A 7,719-nucleotide genomic window follows, 5' to 3' on the forward strand; every position below is an offset into this window, starting at 1 on the left:
TGCATAAAAAATATAAACATTCGTTTTTAATACTTATTTTGTGTCTTTTTAATTTCCTTTTATTCTTAATATTTTTAAATTTTGATTCAAAAAATGTATTAAATTGAGAAACAATAAGTTTTCGATTTCAAAATCAAAGTTGGTTTTAATTTTTCAAAAAACATTTCGAATAACATATTTTCAAGAGTCTTTTTTTTTAAATAAATTTAATTTGTTCCACATTGAAGGCAAACAAGTTAATTTAAATTCAAATTCATTCGACGGCGTGTATAAGTGATTTAATAGCAAACTAATTCTGTTTTATTACTAAATACAAATTGTTCAAGAGATTAGAGAGCAAAGACAAAGTTACGTAAATCGATACAGAGTTACGATTATTGCGATCGGTTTAATACGTTTTATAAATTATAAGGTATTTGTGGACAATTTAGCATACCTCGGGGCAATACTTGAATTGGTATTGTTCGAATTGTATCGAATGCGATTTATTGGTACAAATTTTATATTCTACTACCGCGGAAGTATTTATCCTACCTTGAGGTATTTTGAAATAAACATACAAACGGTAATCTTACAAGTAGCGGTAGGGGTTTTTGCGAGCCCGTCATAGGTACTACTTAAAAAAAGTAAAGTAAAGTAACAGTCTGTAAATTTTCCACTACTGGGATAAGGCCTCTTCCATTAAGGAGAGGGTTTGGAACGTAATCCACCACGCTGTTCCAATGCGGGTTGGTGGAATGCACATGTGGCAGAATTTCGACGAAATTAGACACATGCTAGTTTCCTCACGATGTTTTCCTTCACCACCGAGCACGAGATTAATTATAAACACAAATTAAGCATACATATATAGTGGTGGTACTTGCCTGAATTTGAACCCGCAATCATCGGTTAAGATGCATGCGTTCTAACCACTGTGCCATCTCAGCTCTTGCTTGTAGGTACCACTTGCTCATCGTATATTGTAACGACAATCGGAATATAATAGTGTTGTGTTCCAGCTTGGAGTAGGAGTTAGTCAGTGTAAAAACGCAAAGAGATATTATAACATATTAGTTCCCAATATTGGTGGACCATTGGCAACCGATCGGTTAAAATTTTGGTAGGAATGTATGTTATCCTTTTTTCGACACTGCTTTGCATTTACTTTTATAGAATATAAGTTTACTGAAGTTGGAAAAAGGCATGCATGTATTATATCTAAATTTAACGTGAGCAAAACGGTGAGTTACTCCTAGTTAGCTTAAAAGTTACGCTATTTTGAGTGTCAAAAATCTTTTAATTTTTCGGACCAAAAATTTTTTTTATTGTTAATCCGACTATTATTTAATTGATTTCCATATTTACATTAATATACTTATTTAAAAATATAATACAAGTCATTATTGTAAAGTTCCTTCTGAAGATGATTATAATTATTTGCATGCAACAAAACGCTGACTAAAACTTTTTAAATTTCGAACCGTAGATATATTTTTAATTTGTCAATGTTTATGCCTTAAGTGTGACATTTTGCTGCCAAATAATTACAAATAGGAAGCAAATATGTTACGTGATGTTGAAAGTCTGAATTTATTAATCAATTTTATCATTATCTCAGAATGCAACATACTTGATTGTAAACAGGAAAACACAGAGGATTCCTACGAAAGTGGCCCGTTGAAGTGTCATTTTCTCCAGATTGAATAATTGGTCTATTTATGTTGAGTAACGAGAGACGCATGCCTTTCTGGACGCTTGGTTCGCGCAAATCTAAGAAACTTTGTTACTTGGAACAAACCTCGAAGCGTCAAGCGTAAAGAGGGCTTGATTTGGTTCGATTCCGCATATTTCAACTTACAACATAAAATGTAAATGATTGCTTCCGCATCTAACGCCATATGATCTTCAACTAACGTGTTTTTACTCGAGCAAAAACATTACATAATAAGGTGTAACAATTTGAACCTTATTAGCACTTAATAAGGTATACAATTTATTCGCACGTATTCACACATGTCAGGAGTACTTGAATTCACGTTAAATGATGGGATTTTAATCTGTAGTTTTAAATAGACTATGACGTATTGAATTTATTCGCCGTATTACTGGTTGGATTTAAATAAATTACAATTTAAATACGAGCAATTAATCCTTCTACTTTATTAATTATAAGAAGACATAGCATTTGCATTAGCGAGATTGATAATCTTTGACCCTTGGCTAAGTAGGAGTAAGTTATTCGCAATTGACGCTACCGACTGCAAAGCAAAAATACCAGTAGCTTAAAGTTTATTACATACCGAGACGAAACAGTTACAGTGAAAATTAATGTCATCATTGTTTCACTAACTAATAACAACAATTCTTAAGAATGAAATTTTGTTACACCTGTATGAACCTCAGTTTCTTACTCACTCTTTCTCCGAGCCTTTTAGGCCTTCAGCCTCCAAATATCCCGTTTTACCCCAATAGAGCTGGAGTTTCGTAAATTCCTTTCTTAGTCCGTATTCACCCTATAAGGAATCTATCTGTTAAATTTCCAGTTTGAAAATGTTATAGTTTCTCAGATGTAGTGATAAGTGAGTTTTTTCTATTGTAGAATCTCCAATAACGCTAAGCTTGAAAAATTGGAAGCGTGTATGTATGTGTTTCGGATAGCACGTAACGCTTTAGGTCCTGCACTTGGACTCTTTTCGATCGTATAGGATTCGCAATCCAATCGGAATGTTAGGGTAAAAGATTAGGAAGTATAACAATTTATTGATTGTATAACAATTTATTATGTGCATTTTTCTTTACGTATACTTGTGTCACAATCAAAATCAAAATAAACTTTATTCAAGTGGGCTTTTACAAGCACTTTTGAATCGTCATCACCACCGGTTCGGAAAGTACATTCTACCGAGATGAACCGGCAAGAAGCTCAGTAGTTACTCTTTTTCAACATTTAAAAAATTATTAAAATTAATATATCCTGCTTGGAAGTCAACAGGTCGGTATAATCCTGTATTTGATTTGTCTCTTTTGAAATTGGCCCGCGCTGATGGGTCAAGATGACATCCTGACATTTATCCAAAACTCGTATACCAAGATTAATTTCTTTGTCTTTTATACACATTATTAAACACCTTTATTATATTATACTTGGTAATATTCAAAATGTCAACGGATTCCTAATTGTGCTAAGACAAGGAACGTGGAGTTATGTCCGCAGTGGGCGGTTATCCAAAACGTTCGAGGTTTATTATCTTGCTCTCATGGACGGAGCGAATTAGTCGTTCCTTAAACTTGTCTCGAGATATCGATCCTGCACTGTAATTGACGTGTCGACTTGAATTTTTAATAATACTATTGTTAATTGAATACTTGTAATATTTCATACTTTTTAGGTTACTTGAAATGTTTTTGTTTAAAAAATATCTTTACTCTGAACTCTGTAGAAAAAATTGTGTATTTTTGTGGTATTTTATGTCATAGTTAGCATTAAATGAGTTGCCTGATGGTAAGAGGTACCAGCCATAGACAATGGTGGCGTAAGATATTTTAGCCATACCATAAATCGTCAATGCTACACTAACCAATTATATTCGTACTTAAATATACTTTATTTCGTTATTTTGTTTTCCAAAAGAAAATCATTCAATAATTAAAAAAAAGAATCTTGTGTCTTATTCGAGAAAATAGATTTTAATAAAAATATTTCTCCTTCATCTTATATACAGTCATCTCATACAACTAATTCCTTGAAAATATTTATGTATATTAAAATATCTTTATATTGAATACATATCGCAAACTTACATTAAAGAAAATTAATAATCTATGTCTATTTGTTCTTTGAATGCTAGAAAACCATCTGATCAATTCATCTTTAATAAATATTAAATAAGTTATATAGAGATTATGAAGAAACTATACTTATTACCAATTGATTAAAATATCCAGATAAAGCTATGTTTCCTATAGTATACCATAGATAACTACTAATTCATCAAAGTTTAATACAAACAATGATAATATATGTTACTTTTAATTTAATATTTCGAGGCCAAAGTAATCGAACCGTTAAAAACATACAATAATTTCTCTTTCCACGTACTTTTATAATAAATTAAACTAGTAATTAACTAGGCTTCGCTTTAACATCAGAATAGATTATATTTTTCCATCTATTCAGTTATCCGCCGGATGTCACAATCAATTTCGAAAGGCCTGCGCACACGCACGTATTTTGTATCGCCAAGAAAATCAGTAGACATTACAACGCAACTCATTACCGAGGGACCAAGTTTGAACAAATCATAATGAGTATCTTGTTACATTGCGTCCCACGTGTAACACATGTGTGAGTACATACAACGAATCATTTAATGAACAGCGAACAGCACGGTCATACAAAAATGTAACTTTTCATTTAATCTATATTCTAAATTAATATTATAAATGTGAAAGTAGCTCTGTCTCTCGCTCTTTCACGATCTTTTACTGAACCAAATTTGATGAGGTTTGGTGTAAAGCAAGAAAGGACATAGGTGTTTTTTTGTATAAAACATGACAACCAATACCCTAAACAGCGAAGCTCCGGGCGACTACTATTATTATTATAAACAGCGCAAACTTACTTTGGTGGTGGTACGGATGTGGATGGAGATAGAGGAAAAGAATGACCGAAGAAACGATGGATGGATTGTGTGAAAGACGAAAGGTCTGGAAAGAATTTTGCTTGTGAGATGACGTCAGAATGAGAAGTATGGAAGAAGATGATACTTTGTGCCGACCTCAAGTAAAATTAGGATAAGGGCTGGAGGATGATGAAACTTAGCTGGTGGTAGGGCTTTGTACACACTCGTTTAAGTTGTTACCACTCAACCATCCTATTCTACCGTCAAAAAGCTATAGTTTTAAAGTGCTCCGGTTAGAAGGTTGACGCCATTGTAACTACAGGCACATCTTAGTTTCCTTGGTTGCATAAAATCGACATAATGGTTAGAATTTCTTACGATGCTAATGAATATAAGCTATGGTAGTCGCCATCAGATATCCATTTGCCCATCGCATATCAATCTCATAATAAAAACCAAACTTGTGTTGCTGACCCTATCTTACATTAATCAAGGTAAATTGAACCGTATTAATGAGATGTAAAGATCAATATTGTTTGAGATTGATATCGAACAAAAACCGTCATCTCAATGACTGGCGTTTATGTAAATAACATATTAATTTACTTGGTCATTATGTAGGAGATATTACACATCAACTTTGTATCGCATTTATTTAAATATTTTATAAAAAAATATATAATACACAATTTGCATGTTTATGAAAGGATATTAAATTTGAGTTATTTTATTTTATCAACATAAAAATGAAATAAAAACTGACACTTACGACTACAGTACTGACTTATAATGACTACTATAAAGTCGAGATGGTACCACGTAAGACTTAGCACAAGATTGTGGGTGCAAGCTGTTTGAATGTCTGTCATTTTTTTCTAAAATGGAGGCCAATCATAAAATATTTACAGGCTGACGCTTCTATGACTAAATGTGTAACACCCTGAATGATTTTTAAAAGATATTCTATATTTAAAACAGTATTGATGTAACAAATAATATTTGCAACATATTTAACGGCGTGTAATATATTCTTTATTTAAATGTTTATTATACATGATATTCATTAGTAATATTACTCACCATAGTTTCTTTTACAGTATATTTTAATTGCTAAATGCCATTATGAGTAATCAAACTTAACTTCAAATTATTTTCCAGCACCATTAATCACCAAACATTTTACGTAGCTGTGCCCGTTTTTCGTGATTGTTCTATCAATTAATTGTTGGTATCTCCTCTTCTCTTTAATTGGTGGTAGGACTTTGTAGCAGCCAGTATGTACCACGCATTCATAATTTTTTTTGTAGGGGTAGTGAGCCAGGGTAAATATAGACACAAAAGAGTTCCCAAGGTTGGTAGAATGGTTCATATTTCCACAGCTGTAATTTCTATGGGCGGTAATTATCATCAGGTTTGCAGTTAGTACGGAATCGTACCTAAAAAATTAAAAATGTAAAAGTAAAGTAACAGCCTGTAAATTTCCCACTGCTGGGCTACTGGCCTCCTCTCCCATTAGGGAGAGGGTTTGGAACATATTCCACCACGCTGTTCCAGTGCGGGTTGGTGGAATGCACATGTGGCAGAATTTCAATGAGATTAGACACATGCAGGTTTCCACACGATGTTTTCCTTCACCGCCGAGCACGAGATGAATTATAAACACAAATTAAGCACATATATGTAGTGGTACTTGTCTGGGTTTGAACCCGAAATCATCGGTTAATCATTAAGATGCACGTGTTCTAACCACTGGGCCATCTCGGGGCAATGCTACCTATAACATCAAAAACGTATATTTTCACACGTACACGAAAAGGTATATATTGTTTATTCAAAGTGCAAGCATTAAACTTCCTTATTGATTATCAAACTATCAACAGTGCCGGTTTAAAAAAGAAAACATTCTGAAAGAACTGGAGAAAGAACTCATCTCTTTCGCCAGTTCTTCTCGAATGTTTGTTTTGGTTATAAACCAAAATTTCAATATGATAAAGAAATCGCCAGGAGTCGATTGTTTTATTCCCAAGGGGCACTCATCCATGAACTCGCTAATTGTATGAACTTATTATTTTATGAACTTTCGTACAAAACCGTTTCTTTTGCATTTTGTTTGGTTTTTTTTTAAGTTACAATCGACGTACTTTGTAAATATTCTGGCATTCTGCAACATTCTATACATGTATTTCCATGAGAAATTTAGTGCATAATATATTCTACAAATTATAAAAAAACAGCCGAGATGGCCCAGTGGTTAGAAATTGTGCATCTTAACCGACGATTGCGGATTCAAACCCAGACAAGCACCACTGAATATTCATGTGATTAATTTGTGTTAATAATTCATCTCGTGGTCGACGGTGAAGGAAAACATCGTGTGGATACCTTGCATGTGTCTAGTTATACAAATTCTGCCACAGGTGAATTCCACCAACCTGCATTGGAACAGCGTTTTGGAATATGTTGCAATCCTTCTCCTCCAAAGGGAGAAGAATGCCTGCCTTAGCCGAACAGTAGGAAATTTATAGGCTGTTGTTGTTTGTTTTTTGTATAAAAAACAATCATCATAAATTATTCACAAAAGATTTATTGACTACATGCGACACAGTCTAGTCGATCACAAGAATAATAAATTTTAAACATCATACAGTTCAAGAGACGAAATAAATTTATTTTCTATTTTATAATTCCTTAGCCGATTAGTAAACTGACCATCAAATAACATTTGCTTTCTTATGGAACCTCGACCTCCGTGGTCCAGTGGTGTGTACACTGGTTTTCAACGGTCCGCCACTCCGAGGTCCCAGGTTCGATTCCCGGCCAAGTCGATGTAGATTATCATTAGTTTTCTATGTTGTATTGGGTCTAGGTGTTTGTGGTACCGTCGTTACTTCTGACTTTAAATATCACAAATGCTTTAGCTACTTACATTGTGATGTCGATGTGACGTAATGTATGTGATGTTGTCTCATATTTATTTATTATTTATTTATTTAAATATATATCTTATAACCTGTATGAGGTCAAATATCAGTATAAAAGTCTTATAAACGCAAGTATGCATTTATATCTTAGTTTAATGAACTGTTAATTGTTAATTTGCCAGTAATGGGACGCA

This window comes from Vanessa cardui, chromosome 16 (assembly GCF_905220365.1).
Source record: "Vanessa cardui chromosome 16, ilVanCard2.1, whole genome shotgun sequence".
Classification (NCBI taxonomy): Eukaryota; Metazoa; Arthropoda; class Insecta; order Lepidoptera; family Nymphalidae; genus Vanessa; species Vanessa cardui.